This window comes from Hyla sarda, chromosome 3, assembly GCF_029499605.1.
Source record: "Hyla sarda isolate aHylSar1 chromosome 3, aHylSar1.hap1, whole genome shotgun sequence".
Taxonomy (NCBI): domain Eukaryota; kingdom Metazoa; phylum Chordata; class Amphibia; order Anura; family Hylidae; genus Hyla; species Hyla sarda.
In genome coordinates this window covers 196708861-196733901 of record NC_079191.1, presented here as the reverse complement: position 1 = coordinate 196733901, position 25041 = coordinate 196708861, and the positions used below count along the sequence as shown (strand labels likewise).

At 38.0% G+C, this 25041-nt stretch overlaps 1 protein-coding gene across 9 annotated transcripts in view; it reads right to left on the bottom strand.

Annotated features, from left to right (window-relative positions):
- ADGRB3 (adhesion G protein-coupled receptor B3) overlaps nt 1-25041 on the bottom strand; it is an 889024-nt gene that overhangs the window by 599624 nt on the left and 264359 nt on the right. The gene's annotated exons all lie outside the window — the stretch shown is intronic.

Sequence of the window (25041 nt, the reverse complement as noted above, 5' to 3'; positions counted from 1 at the left end):
CTCACTGGAGATAGACATGGGTCCCAGAGGTGGGGGTCCGCATCTATGAGAAATTTTTGGTATATCTCATGAATATGCTAGAAATATCTAAAGGGAAATATCCCTTTACTGTCCTTATACCAAAGACATATCTACGATTTGTTAGTATGGAATAGAACATGTCTACTAGCAGCTCTCATATGACTACATAGCCATAGACACATACCATCTAATAGCTGGGAAACTTAGAGAGAGGGCGCCTTGCCTTGGTTGGTCTCAACTCTTTAAGTATTGAGTAGTGAGAACCTGTTTCTGACTCCTGTATCTCCAGAGGAACTAGATTATATGCAAGAAATAGAATAGAATTTTGGCATATTGGTTAAACTGGTTAAAGCCATGGGAAGGGAATCAATTGTGGTTATTTTTCCTAGGTGGCCATTCTAAGTGCCCTAAGTGTAAGGGTCCCTAAGGTTTTCATTTTAGAGACCCTCTAATGGAACCAACAGCAGAATGTAAGAACTATTTAAAGTAGCCTGTATTCTTTGAGTACAGAATACAAGCTTTTACAACATGTCAGTCTATTGTGGTTACTTTTTCCTATTTTATATAGCTAGAATTAAAACAATAAGGTAACAAGAAACCCATGTCTTAATCTTGTTGAGGGAGGAATTTTGGAGGAAAATAAAACCTTACTGTTATCCTGGATCACCTCTGCTTCTAAAGGAAGAGACACATGCTAAATATACAGTCTCCATATATATATATATATATATATATATATATATATATAGATAGATAGATAGATAGATAGATAGATAGATAGATAGATATTGATGAAAATTTTTCCAAACTTGAGCTTCCCTTGACATTTGAAAAGAAAATAGCATAAAATCTATTTAAATTACTTGATGCAAGAAGCATGTGCTGAAACAAATTATGTTGTCATTAATTCCTTTGCTTCTTGAAACGTTGAAGCTATGGATTTTAAAGAAATGTTTATATTATGAGGGAGTTTTGTTTAGCAGAAATAAAAGAAATAAGCAATAGGGTTGCAATGCAAAAGGAGGTTTATGCCAAATACATAGGAGAGTACATGCTGCAAAGTCAAAGCAAAAAAGAACAAAAATTATAGAAACAGCTTTTGTGCCATTTTGAATGACAAACAACATTGCATATCAATGCATTTATAAATAATTATCTTGGGGAATTATCACCACAGTGTTAATTGTTGGTTTGTTGATGCTAATATTACACTAGAATGAAAAATAATTAACTGTTTCAATTAAAAAAGTGCATTTGTTATCTTTGTGGAAAATAACAGCTTGTGACTGATGTAATTTGTATTCGTGGATGCTACATAAAATACTCTTATGTAAAACACTGAAATACATGTATAATACATATTCTACACAATTTACAGTTCAGCCAATAAATGGTTGTTGAAGGGTATTAAGAGATCATGAGAGAGAATGAGCCTGCCCTATAGTTGTGGTAACCCATACTTTTATGTTGCAAGACCAGATTTGCCATAGAGCCTAGGCCTATGTGTACAAATGTGACAAAGACTAGAAACTGTTGCATCCTGTTTTAACTGACAAGCTTTTATTTTGTCCAGATGTCTACACTGGACATGGTGTATCTGTACATGGTTCATTTGCTGGATAGCCCCCCTGACCTCTACATCCACTTAAATTAAAACCAAACAAAAAAGTTATTCTAGCTAAAGTTGTGAGGCACGCTTAGTAGCTATCTTAAAGCATTGGTCTTACTTGACTCTAGTGACAGGATAGATGTAAACTTCCTGGGTAATCTCATAGCCCAAAAATTGCCCTAAGACCCACTTGATCAGTTGGGTTCCAAGAACTCCAATGCCGGGGGTTCCATAAATATGCATGGGACCTCTGGGATCAAAATTCCAGGAATTCTTCTGATCACGTGAGTCTCGGGCCAATTTTTGAGCTACGAGAATTCCTGTGAGGTTTAAATGTATCCTGCTGCCAAAGCCAAGTGAGACTAATGCTTTAATTCCTTGCTACAGATGCTATATGGAAATATCAAAATTGATTCCTCTGAATGAAGGCGCTTGTCCCAATGGATATGTGATAATAGTATTTATGGCAATGTGTTTCAATCCCGAACTGGGATCTTCATCATGCATCTGATGAGGATCCCAGTTTGGAATTGAAATGCATTGCCTGAAGAAAATTCCAGTTCGGGATTGAAGCGTGTTGCAATAAATACTATTTTCACATATCCATTGGGAAAAGTGCCTTCATTCAGAGCAACCCATTTCCATATTTCCATATTATGCCCGAACCAGACAGACTGACGTCATTCCGGGAAGTTCCTCGTGGCAGTGTTCCTGCAACTTTCTCTACAGACACCACTGTAGGTGTTGTGCCTTGAGCGCAACACTTGTGGGTAAGGACCCTACAGTTTTTTCAATCTATCTGTACCCTCAAACGGTCCTCACGGCGTACCCCATGTTGTTTTTTCTATTTCATTCATTCTTTAGTTGCTACAGATGCTAGACTACAGATGCTGCTAGTATTCAAGAGAAATATTCATGCTCAAGAACATAGAGGAAACCCATGAAGGTGCTTTGGAGCTTCTGGTAAGAGATGTTACAATTAAGGCTGATTTTCCCCTTCTAATAATATGTTCACACACAGAAAACATTATGTTATAACATATTTTCTTTATAGCCATATTTTTTGTGTGAAGATACCCTAAGGGTCCCAAAAACAAGTACCAATCCCAGTCCTGGTTGCCCAATACACTTTTATTTCCATGCTATTAGCTTCCATTCCTCTGTGTATGACTCACCTCACATCTGGAGCAACCCAGAGTACTAAAGGAAGGGAAATATTAATGCTTATGCCCCATTGCACAAAGCAAAGTCCATAAAGGCATTGTTGAGTAAGTTGAGTTAAAAAGCTTGCCTGTCCAGTACAGAGCTCTAATTCTAACTTAAAGGGGTACTCCGGCCCTAAGACATCTTATTCCCCATCCAAAGGATAGGGGATACGATGTCTGATTGCAGGGGTCCCACCGCTTGGGACCCCCACAATCTCTCATGCAGCACCCACCTGTGTCCACTGTAAAGAGCGATGATCGCTCTGTGTCTGAAGGGTCACGGCTACGGGGCAGGAAAATTTCACTATAAAATCATAGATGAACGGAAGGTGGTATAACTGCAAAAGTCTGACCAAGTTCAAATTAATGCCTATAAATTTAGAATAGGGGTATCTAAAAAACTCTTGTGGATGTAATTTGTAGGTGTCTCAGTACTTTTGTCCATATAGTGTAGATGGATAGATTGATAGATAGATTATCACATAGACATAGACAGATAGACAGACTATTCAGTGTACTCTATAGTCAAATTATATTGAATTCATTATTTAGCTTCATTAATGTTAAGTATTTATTATTTGTCCTGTTTTATGATCCCAGAATATAATGCTACTGACCTTAAATTTTAAAAAAGCATAATAAACTATTATGGGCACATACCATGAAGAGCATTTCCACCCAGAAGGTGTTTATGAATGGATTTAATGAGCATGAATATTTAAGTATAACATTATAGTCAATTTATAAAGAAAACTACATGCTTTCCTTAGCAATTTTTATTTTATGTATGCATATATGTATTTATTCATTTCAGTTGGGTTAGACATTGCCTTTCACTACTGTCAAAAGACAAGGATACTTACAAGTTGTAAGAATAAAAATATTTTATCCACAAAAAATAAGGGGCTTTGTTTCTGAAAAATCTCTTAATAGCTATAGTGTTGTTGATATATTTGATAGGAAATGTGTGTGTTTTTAGCATTGGCCAAGAAAGGGGGGGGGGGTGCAGTAAAAAATGGAAGACCCATTCCTCAAACTCATTGTCACAAGACATCAATGCCATCAATGTAGTGTAGGGATCCAGATACCACTAAAGTCATGAAAATACAACCTTATTTCACTTTTATAGCCATTTGACAATTTCTTCCATATGAACATATTTTGACAAAGTCTTAAACAACTAGCATTACTCTTTTAGTGCAAATAGTATAATTGATGTCATATTTATTCAAGCAAATAGAAATGCTTAGGCTTAATTTTATAATAGTTTAGTGGCTGTTTTGCAACATTTGGAATTTTTGCAACATCTATGCTTTTGGTGCCACAGCGCAACATTTCACCAAATAGGCTACTATAGAAATGTAGAGCAACATGTGCAATCCCACATCTATATTGAACCAATGCAGTGTAAGTCAGACTTTTTACACACCTACACGTCTCAGTAAGGACCTTTCTAATCCTAATATTTTACCAAAAACAATGAAATCCAATCTTTTAATTACTGTGTAGATTTGCCAGTAATTCCTCTATGTGTTAGGTTTTATGCCAGTAACATTTCTTTGGCACCTTTCACTGGTGTCTTTACTGGAATGTAATTACATAAATGCCCTTTGGGACAGTAAAATTGGATTGCATATAATGCATAGCAATGCTTAATGACAATGTGTCATATATTCATTTTTCCTGTTAAAAAAAACACGCAATTATACATAATCTTTTTTCTGAACTGTTTATATTTTCTGAAGTATTTTTTTTTTATTTTATGTACAAGATTATGGGGGTGGCCATCTTATATCACCAGAATTCATGTCTATTTAGTCAATAACCTGTGAACAGGAGAAGATGTTCATAAAAGGGGCATTCTAATGTCAGGTAAAACATGCTGCAGTAGTATGTATGCTTACCTAGTTACATAGTTGCGAAATTACCAAAAATCTATTTGTTTGCAGGGTCCTGTAGTTTCTAGTTATATTTCCTGGTTGAGCAGTTGGTTTGCCCTATAATTTCCAAAATGCATTGCTTTAATCAGCTCACAGTCCTGCCACCCTGCTAGTTTGCCACCCAGAGCTGTTGCAGAACAACTCAATGCGCAACAGACAATCTACTACAGAATTACACAACTTCCTATTAGGGGTAAATCTCACAAGCATGTTAAAGACAGTGCAATTTGTGATAACACTATTTGAGTAAGTTATATATCCTTGGGTGATTGCATTATTTAAATATGATTTTCTGATATTTAAATACCCCTTTAACTTCCATTGAAGAAAATGTACCTGTCGTTGTGCAGGGAGGGGGAGAGGTAAGTTGTCAACATCATCTATTGTGAATTATAGATTCTGTTATCTGTATACAGATGTCCCCTTTCATTGCAATTCTGTCTGTAATGCTAAAGATGAGAAAGCTAAATAGTAATCTCTGGAAAAACAATGTGCTTGCCTATTATTAGGCTTAGTTAACAGTTTGACAGTTTTCTCATAGGAAACCAGTGATCGATGATTCTGCCGCTTGACTGCTCATGCCTGGATCTCAGGCACTGAGCAGTCATTCGGCGATCAGACAGCAAGAAGGCAGGTAGGGACCCTCTGGCTGTCCTGAAAGCTGTTTGGGATGCTGCGATTTCGCCGCGGCTATCCCGAACAGCCCACTGAGCTAACCGACAGTTTTTACTTTCACTTTTAGCCGCGTGGCTCAGCTCTGAGCGTGCGGCTAAAGGGTTAATAGCGCGCGGCGCCGCGATCGGCACCGCGCGCTATTAGCGGCGGGTCCCGATGTCACTATGACGCCGGGCCCACCATGATATGATGCGGGGTTACCGCGTTATATCACGGGAGCAGGACCAAGGACGTACCGTTATGTCTTTGGTCCTTAAGAGGTTAAAATAGTTTTTATGTTCTGGTATGAATTTAGGGTGCTCTAGAAATAAAATAATACAAATAAAAAAAATTGCAATATAATTAAATAAGTAATAATTACTTTGTGTTTGATATTTTGTATGCTACAAAACTGAACTGCTAATAGCTACTATCAACCGTGCAGCTAACATTTAGAACTGCAGAGTGCCAAAGAGGGGAATTGCCAATACCATTTTAAAGCTAATAAAGCAGACTTTCCACAGCCAAAATGTACAGTATATACTCCTCAGAATGTTAAATAGTGTGCCATATGGGGATACTTATTTATGTTTTCATGCTTGTATCTGTAACGTCATACTTGTCAAATGCATGATGAAAACTACAAACAGCATATCCATCCTGACAGAAACTGCAGTTATTGAATGCATATCTGGTTTGTTATACCTGCGAGCAGCTAGAATGTTCTCTAATGGTTTATACTCTTGGATTCTGATGCTAATATTTTTATATGATTCTAAAATATTACCTGTGGTTTACACAATCAATATCATGCTCATTTGTTTGGTAATATTTATTTGTAATATATTGTTTATTTAATGAAAATGGCTGCTTTATTTTTTGGCATTGATTATTTCTGGTCACGTATCATCTGTTATTATGATTTTGTTGGGCTTTGGGTTTTGAAATTATTTTACTATGGTTCTATTAATAAGTTTCTAACAGTTTAATTCAACTGTTGTATTGATTTTTTTTTAACAAAGTTGATATTTTAATAGATGGCTTTGTAACTATGTAGGGTTATTGTTATTGGTACAATGAGAATGGCTTTGTTAGTTTGCAGCAGGCTATCCAGTCATCCATTAGAACGGCGCATTGACACCGATGCAGTGATCAGTATTGCTCTCGGCATCTGAGGGTTTAATGGAGGACTGCAGCATGATCTCCTATGTCCGCCATTACCAGCAGGTCCCTGGCTGCTGATAGCAGCTGGGACCTGTCCTGTATGAAGCGAGTGCAGCTCCTGCGCTCGCTTTATGTATCGGACATAAACGTACATTTATGTCCTATGTCTTTAAGGGGTTAATATGGATTGCGCACCTATAATAGAACCACATAGAAATGAGATTTATGCAGTTGAATACAGGAGGTAGGTTACCAAGAAGTATGGTGCAGATTAAAATATGACTGCAGGATCAGACTGCATAGGGTTTGCTTGTAGCCTCTAACCATGGAAACACATTATTTTGTTTAGGACCTGCACACACATAAACACTTATTTTTTCCTGATATGTCTATACTCCTAACTAATGGAGGCAAGGAATATCCAGCACCACGGCCTCGGATTAAGAACGTTGCTTTATTGGATCAACATCGACAGGAACATAAAACACAGTTAGCACGGACCAAGGAGTGACACGTCACTCCTTGGTCCGTGCTAACTAAAGCAACGTTCTTAATCCGAGGCTGCTGGATATTCCTTGCTTCCAGTTGTTCTGTGCATGCAGTCTCCACGCATCCGTGCACATGTGGCGGATTGGTGAGCTGGATACTCCATTGCTTTGTACACTCCTAACTAAATACCAAAAATGTTGAACTTCTAAGGAGAGAAACAGCGTCATGCTTCATTGTGATAATACACATTTCAGGACATTATTTCTGGACATTATCCAAATATTTATCCTAAATATTTGGGGATATATCAAAACATTACAAATGATGGAACCGAGAAATATTTGCTTTCTTGGAAGAACTGCTTAACTCAACAACAATAAACCAGAGATAATCTTAATATAAACTACATTTTAGCTGTAATGAATGCGGAAACTTGGCTCCAAGTATTTCAGATACTTCTAATTGCACTCAGTGCCAGTGCTGATCCAAGAAAACTACTTTAATTCATTTAAAACCTCATAAAAGAATTCACTAAAACAGCCATTCTATTGACTTATCATGATTGCTTTAGCTCCAAGAATTAAACAAAAAATATTGAAAGACACAGTGAATAGCTGTAATACAATCTTATTTGTCCAATACAATACTGCAGCCATAGTGTGAAATCTGTAAAGGACTTAGAAACTATTACAACAAAAAATGTTTATTTATTTTTTTCCACCAATTCCTAACAAGTATTTTTTTTAAAGTGGTAAAGTGCAAGTTGCAGTTGTGCAGTATTTTTTTTTTATCATGGTAGCACTTAAAGGGAACATGTCAGCAGATTTTAGCATATATAACTCATTATATATGCTAAAATTGTTACCCTCTCCTTCCCCGCGGGACATTTTTGCCCCCAGGGATGGTGAAGATATTAAGTTATATAGTTCCCCCTGGCTGCCCTGCTAGTAGTCCCCTGGGCAGAGACTTCCGTGGTCCCGTCCCCCCACCTTGATTGAAGGCTCATGTCCCCGCTCTGCTCCATATGCTTAGGTAGCAAAGCGATCACACGAGCCATCAATCAAGCCAATGGGGCGGGGCCATGGTCAGGGCAATGGGGACCAACAGGAACTGGTAAGTAGAAGTCCCTGCCCAGGGGGCTGCTTGTGGTGCAGCTGGGGGGGACTTTTTAACTTAAAATCTTCACCATCCCTGGGGGCAAAAACATCCACGGGGGATTGTGAGTGCAAAGATTTTAGCATATATAACGCATTGTCAAGCGTTATATATGCTAAAATCTACTGATTGGTTCCCTTTCACTAATGTTGAACATAAAGTCCTCGCCTAAATCGTCATAGACCTTTTTTTTTTTTTTTAGCCAAAGCCAAAAGTAGATCCATCAGGAAAGAAAATTATTTTACAGTCTTTTTAAACCCATTTTTAGCTCTGCCTCACAGAGTAGCATCAACAACTGCCATGCGTGATTTAAGCTGGAGAGTGAAATTATGTACAGATGTTTTAGGAGCATCTGTGAGATAGAACTTAATGGGCAGCTGCAGATTGTAACAACTACAATCCATATATTCCTACTTATTTCCATGCACATATTAGTAATAAATAGAGACTAACATCTGTTCTTGTATACATGATAAATAGATAACAGATATGTCATTTATTGCCAATATATTACACTGCAATGGAACTAACATTTGCTAAAATTATCTAGTGGTCTTCACTTAGAGGCAACAAATTTAGAACCAGATCTGTTTGTTTAATTTAGTCAATCATTATCTTTATTTTGTAGGTCCATATGGTTAAAATTATAACCTACTTATATAGGTTTAATTTTGTCTTGCCACTAGAAAAAATCATAACTAAATGCAAAAAAATTAATATGTTCAAAAATGTCCTCTTCTGACCCCTATAACTTTTTTATTTTTCCGCTTATGGGGATTTTTGCACCGCGATCTGAAGTTTTGATTGGTACCATTTTTGTTTTTATTGGACTTTTTGGTCGCTTTTCATTCATTTTTTTGTGCTATAAAAAGTTACCGAATTTAGACTATTTCGGAATTTGGAATTTTTTTGTGTGTACTCCATCAACCGTGTGGTTTAATTAGCAATATATTTTAATAGTTAGGACATTTCCGCACAAGGTGATACCACACATATGTTTATTTTTATTTACACAGTTTTTTTTTTTTTTTTTATGGGAAAAGGAGGGTGATTCTTACTTTTATTAGGGAAGGAGTTAATTCATCATTATTAACTTTTTCCCCACTTTTTTTTGCTATGTTATGGCCCGCTCTAGGTGCTATAACATGCATTACATTGATTCCTAACACTGATCATCAGCATAGAACTACATGCGGATGATCAGTGTTATTGGGGCTTGACTTGCCTGGATCTCAGGCATGGAGAAGTCAATTGCCGATCAGACATGCCGGAGGCAGGTAAGGGACCCATATGTTGCGCCCTAGCTGATCGTGACACCACGGTTTCACCGTTGTTTTCCCGATCAGCCCCACTGAGCTGCTGGGATGAAATTTTTTCAACGTTAGTCAAAGCTGATCGCCGACTTTAAAGGTTTAATAGTGCGTGGCACAATGATCGGTGCCGAGTGCTATTAGCCCAGGGTCCCGGCTTTCATTAGCCGCCGGGACCGACTCACTATAATGCGGAGTCACAGCGTGACCCCACATTATAGACCGTTACCAGGCACAGGGCATACAGGTATGCCCTGGTTAAACAACAAAAGAGTGCAATAGGGACAACTCTGTGAATGTTCTTGAGTCTGGTATTTTATCGAAATCAGATCAGTGGGGTTTGACCCTTGGCATCTTGACTAGTTAGCAAATTTAGAGACCATGGTGCTCAGGTAAGTTCTGTGGCTTCTTGGTTTACCAGGCACAGCTCTATGTCTGGCACTGCAACTTACTACAGCTAAGATCCATTCTAGTGAATAAGCAGTATCAGTCATGGCTGCTACAAAATGTCTATAAAGCTATGCTTGGTGAGCAATGAAGAAGATGTAGCACAAAAATGCACTAGGTGTCCAAGGTTATTAAGGTGAAAAATAAAAACTGAAGGTATAGTTGCTATACTATGTCCTTTAAATAAATAATAACGTAACAATTAATTTACTTGTTTACACCTTAAGGACCAGGCCAATTTTCGTTTTAGCACTTTCATTTTTTCTTCCTCCCCTTCTAAAAATTGTAACGCTTTCAATTTTGCACCTACAGACCCATATAAGGGCTTGTTTCTTGCATCATCAATTGTACTTTTTATTGACATCACCTATTTTATAACATCTAAACATCTAAAATGATATCTTGTACTGTAGTGAGGAAACATCTAAATTTAATCAATGTAAAAGTCTATCTGTCCCTGGGATAGCTAAAAGTACAAACAAGTTGCTGGTACATTCAACCAGAAAGTCAAACCAATGAAAGTGCAAAAAAAATCCAGAGCTGTATATGAAAATTTATGTGCAGATATCAATAATGGCCGAAAAATAGAAAATAAAAACTATACAGCTAACTATAAGAGAACTAATAAATACTTGAGCATGGATAATTATATAAATGTTTACTATACTGAACACCTTTTTAGACAGCTAAAAATAATAATAATAATAAAAAACACACATCCATAACACTAAAGCCACCTGCTTAAAGGGAGACTGACAGGCTGTTGACCCGCACAAAGCCCAATACACTGGGTTATAGTGTGGGTGAGCAGCATTACACAGTGGATTCAAAGTTTTGCATCCCGGTATAGGCATTGCTACAGTGCTGCTGTGCGCAATGAAGGCAGGGGGTCGAGCTTGCCGAGTCAGCTATGCCCATTCCTGACATGAATGTTCTAATTTCTTTCCTCACATATCAAGGGACAGGAGAGAGCACAGAGGAGTACTATCAGACAGGAGAGAGCACAGAGGAGTACTATCAGACAGGAGAGAGCACAGAGGAGTACTATCAGACAGGAGAGAGCAAAGAGGAGTGCTATCAGACAGGAGAGAGCAAAGAGGAGTGCTATCAGACAGGAGAGAGCACAGAGGAGTGCTATCAGACAGAAGAGAACACAGAGGAGTATTATCAGACAGGAGAGAGCACAGAGGAGTACTATCAGACAGGAGATAGCACAGTGGAGTACTATCAGACAGGAGAGAGCAGAGAGGAGTACTATCAGACAGGAGTAAAGCTCAGATGAGTCCTATCAGACACAAGAGAGCACAGAGGAGTACTATCAGACACAAGAGAGCACAGAGGAGTACTGTCAGACAGGAGAGAGCAGAGAGGAGTACTATCAGAAAGGAAAGAGCACAAAGGAGTGCTATCAGACAGGAGAGAGCACAGAGGAGTCCTATCAAACAGGAAAGAGCCAGAGGAGTGATAGCCCACTCTCACTTACTTGACTTTGTCCATGCCTGTGCTTCAGCTTCGACGAAGCCATGATTTTATAAGCCATGATTTCAATACAAAGGACATTTTCTTATGAAGTGTATTAGAAAGGTACAACATATAAAAAGTTTTTAAATCAGACAGTGCCCATTTAAGGTCAATGGGACATGTCCTTCAGGGGTTAAATTAATTATTTAGTAAAATGTACGCAAAATATTAACCCATAAACCCAAAACAAAGCTATTGTTACATTTGACACAGTTTTGGCAATATAAATAAAATATATATATATATATATATATATATATATATATATATATATATATATATAGGTGAATAGATATGGACAGAAGAATTCTAGCTTGTAAAAGGCAGAGTTGCAGAGAAGAAAAATCAAGTCAGCTTCTCCCAGAATCAATTTGTTCAGCCAGCAGAAGAAAGAACATGACTGTACATTGTGGTAGACTGTTCAAGTTACATTTTCCATAACATGAAAATGCTCAAGGGCCATTAGTGACTGAAACAATGACATAATAACAATGGTTTAATTACTGTCTGACTACTAATTATTGGTATATTATAATTATGTCACTTCTCTCTTTTTTTGCCATTTGCATTGTTTTAGAGATAAAATATTTTGATGAAGGAAATTCTGTGTGATTAACTTCCTAGCTCTACCAGATGGTAGAAAACTGCTATGAGCTTTATTCAGCCAACAATTTATCTGTGTCAACTGGCCCTGATCTATCAATTCTGAAAAGCTTAAAGGGGTACTCCGGTGGAAATCATTTTTTATTAAATTAACTGGTGCCAGATTTGTAAATTACTTCTATAAAAAATATTTGTCCTTCCAGTACTTATTAGCAGCTGTACGCTAAAGAGGAAATTCTTTTATTTTTGTCTTGTCCACAGTGCTCTCTGCTGACACCTGATACCCATATCAAGAACTGTCCAGAGCAGGAGAAAATCCCGATAGCAAACTTATGCTGCTCTGGGCAGTTCCTGACACAGACAGAGGTGTCAGCAGAGAGCACTGTGGAGAAGACAAAAAAGAAATTCAAAAAGAATATAATTTCCTCTGTAGCATACAGCTGCTAATAAGTACTGGAAGTATTAAGATTTTTAAATAGAAGTCATTTACACATCTGTTTAACTTTCTTGCACCAGTTCATTCAAAAAGAAAGTTTTCCACCGGAGTACACCTTTAAGGAAAAATTTCAACCCAGACCATAGTCAGATAATGCACCTGAGCTACTGAAAAACAGCTGCAACATTTGAAGTGATATGCAGAATATTTCTTATCATTATTAATAGTAGTGTACAATATATCAAACATAACGCAAATGCATTCCTGTTATTGCCTTGCTGTGTATCTGATCCTTTGCTCCATGACCTGACCTTGCTCCTTGCCGCCTGCCTACTGACAATTTGCTATGTTCCTGACTACGCTACTGTACCACCTGCTCTGACCTTCTGCTATCCTGACTACGAGCTGCCTTATCCCTCCTGTGCCTCACATCTCCTCAGCTGCCTGTGTGGTCAAGCCATGCCTTAGACTCCGCTCCCTGGTACAGTCCGTGTCATCTGCCACACAGGTCCAGCAGATCCACATTAACCGGGGTTCCTGTCTTCTGAAACGTGAGTGTTACAAAATGTTTTCAAATCAACTGGTGCCAGAAAGTTAAATAGATTTGTGAATGACTCCTATTTAAAAATCTTAACCTTTCCAGTACTTATCACAGATATACTACCGAGAAATTTGTGAAGTTTTTTCTAATCTGACCACAGTGCTCTCTGCTGACACCTTTGTCCATGACAGGATCTGTCCAGAGCAGGAGAGGTTTTCTATGGGGATTTGCTTCTAATCTGGACAGTTCCTGACACAGACAGAGGTGTCAGCAGAGAGCACTTTTGTCAGACTGAACTGCACAATTTTCTCCGTAGTATACAGCAGATGACAAGTACTGGAAGGCTTAACTTTTTGAAATAGAAGTAATTTGCAAATCTGTTTAACTTTCTGGCACAAGTTGATTTGAAATTTTTTTTATTCCACTTGTTTCCACCGGAGCTCCCCTTTAACATGTAGTCTTTACTTTTGGTATCATAGTTTTAGAATCTTTTTTATATATGACCTCCCACCCCACTCCCCAAATGTTCAAATACCACATGTATTTATATGTTTAGTAAGTTTTTGAGTATGAGAAACTATGAACCCAACTCTGTATTCTAACATAGTGTTGAATACAGGAACACATTATAGAGAAGCCTGAAATCAAGATAAGGGTGTGTCCACACTAGAGAAATGCTTATATTTTCTTTTTTGTCTATAACTGATCTAAACTGATAATGGAAAAGATCCATTCCTTTTCAGCAGTTTCCTAAATAGCTTTTGGATCTGCTTCCATTGTCAAAAGGAAAGGGCAGTATAGGAAGAGTCCCCGTAAAGTTTTTTTTTTTTTTTTTTACTCTAATATTTTGCATCATCTTATATGATAACTGTTACTAAATGTTTTTTTTTTGTTTTTTTTTGTTTTGTATTACTGTTTAATTGGCATTAAGGCAACAAAACCCATCAACCAAAGACTACCTTACCTTCTGTGAAGCAGTGGTGGCAGCATCATGAATTAGGCCTTCTTTTCTTCTGTTAGGTTATTGGATCTAGTCAAGATATTTTGAACAAAGAAACATCTACATCTTTTGCCAGAAAGACAGAGATAAAGAATTATTTATCTCCTATATAATAATAACCCAAATGCTTCATCAAATTAACAACAAAGTAAAGTTGACAGACTTTAAAATAAAATTCTGCTTAATAACACCTTTTTTATATAAATAATGGTACAAAAATATTTGTGTTTTATTTAGCTTTTGTTGGTTTCAAGATTACATTAAATATGGACAAAGGGGAACAAATTCAAATGTTTTTCTTGATTTCAGGCTTCAGGCTTCATACAGAGTATAAAGACTTGATATTCACTACAAAGCTAGCTTTTTTATGTATTTTATTTTTTTTTAGGTGGCGGGGAGCATGTTGGCACTGTAGCCTTGCAGGGCTGGAGTCCTAGGTTCAAATCCCACTAAGAACATCTGCAACAAATTTCTATGTTCTCCCTGTGTTGCTGTGGGTTTCCACGAGGTACTCTGGATCCCTTCTACTCTACAAAAAAATGTACTGATAGGTAGATTCATATTGTAAGCCCCAATGGGCACAGGGGCCAGAACCTGTGTGTGCTATTTAAAGAGTACCTGTCACCAAAACAAATTTTAAATATATTGTTCCTCATGTAATTATAAGACACTTTGCTATTTTCTTGCTGTTACAATTCTCAACCTTTATATGTTTTAATGTGATTGAAAAAACAGCCACTAGGTGGCTCTGTTCTGTTTCCTGACGCAAGTCAAACAGCTAGTTTGGTCTTCTTCCGGCCTGGCAGGAGACCAAACTCAAGAAGTGCATGTGGGGCATGGCAATGGCACAGTTCTCGCTGGCTTCAGTGACGTTACACCTGCTGCAGAACGCCACTTTCTCTTGCCGGGAGCTCACACAATGTGAGCAAGGGGAAAGATATGATACAGAGCTTTTTAAAGCTCCCCAAACATTTGTTAAGGGCAGGTGGGGTGTTAGTAGTAGTTAGTGAATATAATCTGAGTTATTTTAGAAAATATAGTTCGATGACACGTACTCTTTAAAGAATTATGATTATTTTTATCTCATATGGTTTCACTAGATGGATTTTAACTCCTTGTGAATTCAGCCTATTTAGCAATCAGGACACCATAGTTCTCTTTAGTTTGTATCCCTGCTATCTCCAAGTAAAGCATTTTTTCCCCACAACAAATCTGTATGAGGACTTGTTTTTCTGTAAGGCAAGTTATGTTTTTTAAGGTTTTTTTGGGAGCTACGATAATACATTGAAAAACTTTTATTTGTTTTCCGAGAGGGTGAAATAAACTGCATTTGTGTAATTTATTTTTTTGTTTTGCTATACGTATAAAGTTCTATTTTTATGGCACCCAAAATCATACATAACATAGTGGGGGAGGGACTTATAAATGAATACCGTGCCAGTTAATTATCCTATTAGGCTACGCTTCTATAATTTGAAATAAATGCACATACTATAATACAACATAATATAAAATACACAATTATTTAACTCCTTAAGGACTTAGGACTTATGAGTATGTCCTAAGTCCAGTCCCTGTCTATAACGTGGGGTCCCGGCGGGATGGTCCCGGCGACTATTCACAGCCGGGACCCGCGGCTAATAGCGCGCGACCGCGATCGTTCGGCCACACGCTATTAACCCTTTCGATGCGTCGCTCAAAGCTGAGCGCCGTATCGAAAGTGAAAGTAAATGCTTCCCGGCTGCTCAGTCGGGCTGATCGGCGTCATCGCGATAAAATCGCGATGCCCCGATCAGCTACCTGGAGAGAAGAAGGTCCCTACCTTCTTCTGTCGGCATCCCGGCTCTGATTGATTGCTCCATGCCTGAGTTACAGGCTGGAGCAATCAACCGCCTATTACACAGCTTTTTGCCATGCAACAGCAAGGCAACAATCTGTGTATGCAATCAGCCATTGCAAGCTCATAGGTCCCTATAGGAGCTATGAGCTCGCAAAAAAAAAGTGTAAATTTTTTTTTAACCCTTTCAGGTATTCCCTTCTGAATTTAAAGTTTAAATCACCCGGCATTTCCCAGTAACAAAATAAAACAGTGTAAATAAAAATAGACATATGTGATCAAAAAGTCTGATCAGAACAAAAATGATACCACTAAAAACTTAAGATCACGGCGCAAAAAATAAGCCCTCATCTCGCCCTGAACACAGAAAAATAAAAAATTTATAGGACTCAGAAAATGACAATTTTAAACGTATACATTTTCCTGCAATTATTTACCGTATATACTCGAGTATAAGCCGACCCGAGTATAAGCCGAGACCCCTAATTTCAACCCAAAATCCCAGGAAAAGTTATTGACTCGAGTATAAGCCTAGGGTGGGAAATACCTCATCCCCCCCTGTCATCATCCAGACCCGTCATTAACATCCTCATCATCCCCTTGTCATCATCCCACACATCCCCCCTTCATCATCCCCTTGTCATCATCCCACACATCCCCTTATCATCCCACACATCCCCCCTTCATCATCCCCTTGTCATCATCCCACACATCCCCTTGTCATCATCCCACACATCCCCTCTTCATCATCCCACACATCCCCTTATCCCACACATCCCCCCTTCATCATCCCCTTGTCATCATCCCACACATCCCCTTGTCATCATCCCACACATCCCCCCTTCATCATCCCCTTGTCATCATCCCACACATCCCCCCTTCATCATCCCCTTGTCATCATCCCACACATCCCCCCTTCATCATCCCCTTGTAATCATCCCACACCCCCCCCTTCATCATCCCCACCCCCCTTCATCATCCCCACACCCCCCCCCCTTCATCATCCTCTTCTCATCATTCGCCCTCAGTGGTCTTCAACCTGCGGACCTCCAGAGGTTTCAAAACTACAACTCCCAGCAAGCCCGGGCAGCCATCGGCTGTCCGGGCTTGCTGGGAGTTGTAGTTTTGAAACCTCCGGAGGTCCGCAGGTTGAAGACCACTGCGGCCTTCAACATGCGGACCTCCAGAGGTTTCAAAACTACAACTCCCAGCAAGCCCGGGCAGCCATCGGCTGTCCGGGCTTGCTGGGAGTTGTAGTTTTGAAACCTCCGGAGGTCCGCAGGTTGAAGACCACTGCGGCCTTCAACATGCGGACCTCCAGAGGTTTCAAAACTACAACTCCCAGCAAGCCCGGGCAGCCATCGGCTGTCCGGGCTTGCTGGGAGTTGTAGTTTTGAAACCTCCGGAGGTCCGCAGGTTGAAGACCACTGCGGCCTTCAACATCATCCAGCCCCCTCTCACCCCCTTTAGTTCTGAGTACTCACCTCCGCTCGGCGCTGGTCCGGTCCTGCAGGGCTGTCCGGTAAGGAGGTGGTCCGGTGAGGAGGTGGTCCGGGCTGCTATCTTCACCGGGGGCGCCTCTTCTCCGCGCTTCCGGCCCGGAATAGAGCCGTTGCCTTAACAACGACGCATCTGCGTCGTTGTCAAGGCAACGTGACTATTCTGAGGCCGGGCCCGAAGCGCTTAGAAGAGGCCTCCCCGGTGAAGATAGCAGCCCGGACCACCTCCTCACCGGACCACCTCCTTACCGGACAGCCCTGCAGGACCGGACCAGCGCCGAGCGGAGGTGAGTACTCAGAACTAAAGGGGGTGAGAGGGGGCTGGATGATGTTGAAGGCCGCAGTGGTCTTCAACCTGCGGACCTCCGGAGGTTTCAAAACTACAACTCCCAGCAAGCCCGGACAGCCGATGGCTGCCCTGGCTTGCTGGGAGTTGTAGTTTTGAAACCTCTGGAAGTCCGCAGGTTGAAGACCACTGCGGGTGGGGGAGTTCACTCGAGTATAAGCCGAGGGGGGTGTTTTCAGCACGAAAAATCGTGCTGAAAAACTCGGCTTATACTCGAGTATATACGGTATGATTTTTTTCTGAAGTAATACAAAATCAAACCTATACAAGTAGGGTATCATTTTAACCGTGTGGACCTACAGAATAAAGATAAGGTGTCATTTTTACCAAAATATATACTACGTAGAAACGGAAGCCCCCAAAATTTACAAAATGGCATTTTTTCTTCAAGTCTGTCGCACAATAATTTTTTTTCTGTTTCGCTGTGGATTTTTCAGTACAAAGACTAATGTCACTGTAAAGTAGAATTGGTGGCACAAAAAATAAGCCATAATACAGATTTTTACATGCAAAATTGAAAGGGTTATGACTTTTTAAAGGCAAGGAGGAAAAAACGAAAATGCAAAAACGTGAAATCGCTCAGTCCATAAGGGGTTAATCTCAATATGATAACAATATCATTTAAGGGCATTCAAGGGTTTATCATCAGGTAAAGGCAAATCCATATATATATATATATATATATATATATATATATATATATATATATATAGAAATATATATATCTATATATATATATATATATATATATATATATATATATATATATACATACCAACTATGCTAATGTCCACATTAGCATGCTATGTGCAATGTCAATACTCAGAGAATTTGCTTATATCTCTGATAACATGGCATTTAGCCTGTTTTGCCTACAGCATTGATAATCAACAATTGCCATTTTTATACGGTTGTAAAATGAGATTAACCAACCAAGAATAGGTCAAACGTAAATACAAAAAAAAAATCTACTATTTAATCTATTCAAATTCTGTCACTTGAGCCATATAATTGTTTTGTTGTTGAAAAATCCACATTAAATATTGAGGGCAACATGAAACATTACAATGTGAAATGCAAAATGCCATAGGAAATCCATACATTATGATATTATGTCATTTGTTTACCTGACTGACTGATAAATATGGGTATGACTCCATTCTTATAGTGTAAAGAGTATGGCAGTTGTCCTTTTATCATAATAGTGATCAAAAGAGTTTCCCTATACTACTGTATTAAACTTCATATATAGGAATATATTTGTAAAAAAAAAAAAAAAACGCTTTATTTTATGCAGAATAAGGCTATTTTCACACAGTATATTTTCATGAATATTTTATGACACGCGTCCATAAAATTGCTTAAAATTTTCTTATGTACTTGCAAAATTATGTGTTTGGCCCTCACAGATATGTGTGTCAGTTATACAGGTAGCCATAGGATCATATAGTCATCAAGGAATCTCACAGGGGAGCAGTATATACACATTCATCAAAAAATCTAAATACATTTTCATGACCAAAGGATGACTAGGAAACGGTGGGTAAATAGGTTAAACCAACCTGTACAAAAAAACTGGGAGCCAGAAACCTCCTAATCTCAGGTAGAAGTACCTTAAAGTAAATAGACTGAGCTGCAGTAGCAGACAGTGTCCTAGAAGTCCATGAGTTTAAAATTCCATAAATGTATTTAAAGAACAGTCTACATAGGTAATATAGTGGTTGATTACAAAAGTAAAAATAAATGTATTTAAAAATGAATAGAAAATTATATGTATTTGATTGTACAGCACATCCACTGCTTTTTCATCTATTTTTTTTTATAAAACATAAATAAATAAATAAAAATCTTAACATAATGTCATTATTAATTAAAATATATTGGTTATTGTGAAGTTTCCACACTAAAATGGTACTTTTTGAACATCAATTGTGGAAAGCAAGGATTCTTTTAAACTGGATATTTTCTTTCACAATGAGCATCTCTTTCAAATAATGATCAAGACCATTTTTGTTCTAACATCTAAAGAAAGGACATAGAATACTGATGTCACAAGCAACAGAACATCGATTAAAAATTGTACAAGTGCTGCTGTAAGTACTGTTACCCAACAATTATTTTAAAAGGTTCCATTAAAAGGTAACATTGCACAAGTGAGATGTGGCAGAAAAGCAATGACATCCCAGATAAACAAGCTACAGCCAATCAATACAACATTATATTTCCGTCTTACAAAATTTACCAGGGACATCTGATTATATATAAAAATCAAGTCGACAAAACATGGCTTTTCTTTTAGGACATATACTTCTATGCCAGCCGTTTTTATCTCATCTTTGTAATATTTAAATTTAGACTATAATGCCAGAAGGTGTCTCTGATTGTCATATATCTGTTTTCCACCTACTTCAGATCTATTTTAGTTCATGTAACAGATGCCAAGTAACAATCATTCAGACAGACCACAGAAGTCTTATATAATAACATGTTGCTTATAGAACCTTTATAACTCAGAGATTGTTACACTTTGATATCTCTAGGTCAACACTTCCTATGAACAGGTGCATTGAACTGCATCTCATTTTAGGATAAATATAGTCAGTAGTTAAAAAACAACAACAATATCTAATATAGAACAAAGATAAACTTCATGCACATCTTATTGTATCATAATTCAATGTCATACTTTCTGTATTTAAAAATAATATTTTACACAATTATCCCTTAAGAACACAGTGGGTTTGGGCCAATTTTTATTTGAGCATTTTTGTTTTCTCTTCCTCGCCTTAGAAGAGCCATAACTCTTTTATTTTTCCATATGAGGGCTTGTTTTTTTTGTGACCAATTGTACTTTGTAATGAGACTTTTCATTTTGCCATAAAATGTTTGGTGAACCAAAAAACAATATTATATGTGGGGAGAAACAGGAAAAAAAACAAAAATGTTTGACTTTGTAGTTTTTTTGTTTAATGCAGTGCAATTAAAAAAAGAACAAACATAGTGAATATGCGAATTTCGCGAACATAGGACAAATATTCGTCCATATATTCGCAAAATATCGCAAATTCGCATATGGCCCCGGCCGCTAATCACTAGTGACAACAAAAAAAAAGAAATTTTGACTACGCTATTGTTTTCCATTTATGACGTTCACCATATGTGAATGTCCACATTAGCATGCTATGTGCAATGTCAATACTCAGAGAATTTGCTTATATCTCTGATAACATGGCATTTAGCCTGTTTTGCCTACAGCATTGATAATCAACAAATGCCATTTTTATATTTGTAAAATGAGATTAACCAACCAAGAATAGGTCAAACATATATATAAAAATAAAAAAAATCTACTATTTAATCCATTCAAATTCTGTCACTTTAGCCATTTAATTGTTTTGTTATTGAAAAATCCACATTAAATATTGAGGGCAACATGAAACATTACAATGTGAAATGCAAAATATCTTAGGAAATCCATACATTATGATATTATGTCATTTGTTTACCTCACTGACAGATAAATATGCGTATGACTCCATTCTTATAGTGCACAGAGTATGGCAGTTGTCCTTTCATCATAATAGTGATCAAAAGAGTTTCCCTATACTACTGTATTAAACTTCATATATAGGAATATATATATTTTTTAAAATACACTTTATTTTATGCACAATAAGGCTATTTTCGCACAGTATATTTTCACGAATATTTTAACAAATAATTATGCATGCAGTGATACCAAATCTGTGTTCTTTTTTTACTTTTTATTTAGAAAAATAGGAAAGGGAGGGGTGAGTACATTTTTTTTTTATTTGAGAAAGGGCTTTACATAGTAAAAAAAATATGTATATATTTTATATACACTTTTTAAGTTCCCATTGTTTTTTTTTTTTTTTTTTAATGCAACGCTTAGATTGCCAATACTGAATAAGGCTATGCTATTGCACTGCATTATTCAGTGTGATACAGGATCTACTGATAGAGTCTGCCTCAGCAGTCTTTATCAGCAGATTGCCCCAGGACATGCCCGGAGCAGTGAGAATTCCTCTGGCAGACATGTGAACCAATCGGACCCATACATATATGTTGCAGGGGTGCCAGTCAAGCAGGAGAGCAGTCATTGAGACTCTTAAGGGTAAATGACAATATTGCTGACATCTGAAAGTATATGAAATGAGTGCAGCTCTTATGTTTGTCACGTAAACAGAATGCTGTTCAGGACATAAATGTATGTCCTGGCGCATGAGACACCAGTGCACCTGGACATACTTTTATGCCCAAAGTTCTTAAGGGCTTAAATTATGTGATTAATGTACTTTTAGATATGAGAATTGTCTTGTCAGCCAGAGTTCAGCTATAATTTTAGAATTGGTACATTTCTTTTTTTTTCTTTTTACAAATTAATATAAATGGTTCACAGATAAGCTACTTACTTCTAAACTCAGCATATTCCAAGGTGTATAGTGTAAAATCCCCAGCGTTTTACAGAAACATGTGGTATATTTGTCTATGTGTATTTCCAAGTGATTTTTATGTAAATTAAGGCTTTTGAGTATTCTTATAGCATGTTGTGATATTGTGTTAAATTGGAGACATTGTATACCTTAACTAATCTAATGAAAAGTTAAAGGAGTACTCCATTGCAAGGGATAAGAAGTCAGATTGCAGGGGGTCTCAGCAGCCAGACTTCCACAATCTCCGTGCAGACACCCAGGCCTAATTATGTTCAGAATGCTGGGAATGGGGGGCCGTGGTTGTGACATCACACCACGCGCCCTCCATTCTCCATTCATGTATATGGGAGAGGGAGCGATGGCTGTCATGCCCCTTCCCATAGACATGAATGAAGAGGGCATGATGTCATGTCACAAGGGGCGTGGTGTGATGTCACAACCACGGCCGCCCAAATTCTGTATTCTGAACATAATGTTCAGAACGTCGGGTGTATGCCAGGTGACCGAGAGGGGGAGGGGGGGGGGTCACAGTGACCGGACTCCTGCAATCAGACATCTTTTTCCCTATCCCCTATCCAAAGGATAGGGAAAAAGATTTCTAGCAATGGTGTACTCTTTTAAGGGTTATATCTTTGAGACTTGTTCCTGACTTGTCAGTCACATGTTGTTTAACTATCCTGAGGATAAAACTATAACAGTATAATAAACCATGGGGGAGATTTATCAAAACCTGTCTAGAGGAAAAATTGCTGAGTTGCCCATAGGAACCAGAGCACTTCTTTCATTTCTCAGAGGCCTTTTCAAAAATGAAGGAAGCGATCTGATTGGTTACTATGGACAACTCTGCAACTTTTCCTCTGGACATCCTTTGATGAATCATCCCCCATATGTCTATACTAGCTGAATGTTGGTGAAGATTATAATTGTATTGCCATGCTTGTGAACATGGTATGTAGTTTGTTATGCTTTGTAGCCAACTGGGTCTTCCCTTAGGCTACTAGAGCTCAGTGCAGTTTGGCCCCTTCACCAGTCACTCCGGTCTGTGCACTGATCACCTTTTCTGCCCCCCCCCCCCCCCCCGCCCAATTTACAGCCACTAGGCTGCACTGGAAATGCATGGGAAATGCCCAGTGGCCTCCAGAGCCCAAGTTACAGATGTTTTTGAACTCTGATATCTCAACACAGTATTTTTTTTCATATAATGGATGGGATTTAAAATCCCGGCAGCTGGCAAGTTGAAATATTTTTAGACAGTTTGTGCCATGCTTGCCAAGTAAGTCAAGCTTTGCACAAAGGGTGGGCAAGTTGTCACATGAAGGGGGTGTGGCGTCAGGTATGTACCAAATTTATTACAATTAATTTTTTGCAAACAGGTGTAAATTGTAGCTAAATTCTACACCAGCTTCGTAGATTTTAGTGTGATGCACCAGGTTTTATGCACTGGTGTATGGGATACCCTTGTGAAATGGTGTATGGGATACCCTTCTATATAAATAAATTTGTAAACATATGTGCATGTTTAAGCTAAAATAGGGTCACACGGATCATTTCAATCTCTTTGGTTTTCACAAATAGTTATCTACCATCTACAGCAGGCCTCATGTTTATTCACTTGCATTTTTTGTTTACATTGTATGTGAGAGGCAACACCACTATATAACTGCAGTCTTGTATCTTTTTATAAAGTACAAGCCAAAGGACAAATATTACATTTTTTACAATGATAAATATAGTATATTGTTATTATTTGCTCTCACTTTAGAGTTTTACCCTTGGGGAAATGTAAATGATATATATGGTATACTGCAGTTTTTGCTGAGATTATGAAACCATTATGAAACCTTGAGGCACTAACTTAAATTGATTTTAAACTACACAATATTTCGACGAATTGACTATTAAGCATGAACACACAATTTTCCCCTTTGTGGATACAATTACATCAGTTGTAACCTATGACTAGTCTGGTATAAAGCTCAATATTTTACAAAAGGCAGCAGATTAACATCCACAATATAACTGATAAACATCTAGGAAAAGCACTACTGCCCCCCACCGATCACTAGAATGGTGGCCCATTGCCTTCTATGTCTGTCTCTTTGTGCAAACCTATGGCATAGACCTGCTGCAGCTTCATTAAAAGTCTATGGGGCTAAGGGAAACAGTTGAGCACAATGCTCCACCATTTCTATCAGTCCCATAGACTTGAAGGGAAGACGCAGTATGCATGCTTGACCACTATTCCTTACACATTTCTCTTCACAGTGGCCATTTGGGCCATTTGGGCCTTAAGGACGCAGACAATTTTATTTTTACATTTTCTTTTTTTCCTCCTCGTCATCAAAAAATCATAACTCTTTTATATTTTCCTCCACAGACTAGTATGAGGGCTTGCTTTTTGCGCGACCAGTTGTCCGTTGTAATGCCATCACTCACTTTACCATAAAATGTATGGCACAACAAAAAAAATACTATTTGTGTGGGGAAATTAAAAAGAAAACCGCAATTTTGCTAATTTTGGAAGGTTTTGTTTTCACGCCGTGCAATTTACGGTAAAAAATGACATGTGTTATTTATTCTTTGGGTCAATACAATTAAAATGATACCCATGATAATATACTTTTCTATCACTGTTGCGCTTAAAAAAAATCACAAACTTTTTAACCAAATTAGTACATTTAAGATCCCCCTATTTTGACAACCTACAACTTTTTCATTTTCCCGTATAAGCGGCGGTATTAGGGCTCATTTTTTGCGCCATGACCTGTACTTTTTATTGATACCATATTTGCTTACATAAAACTTTTAAT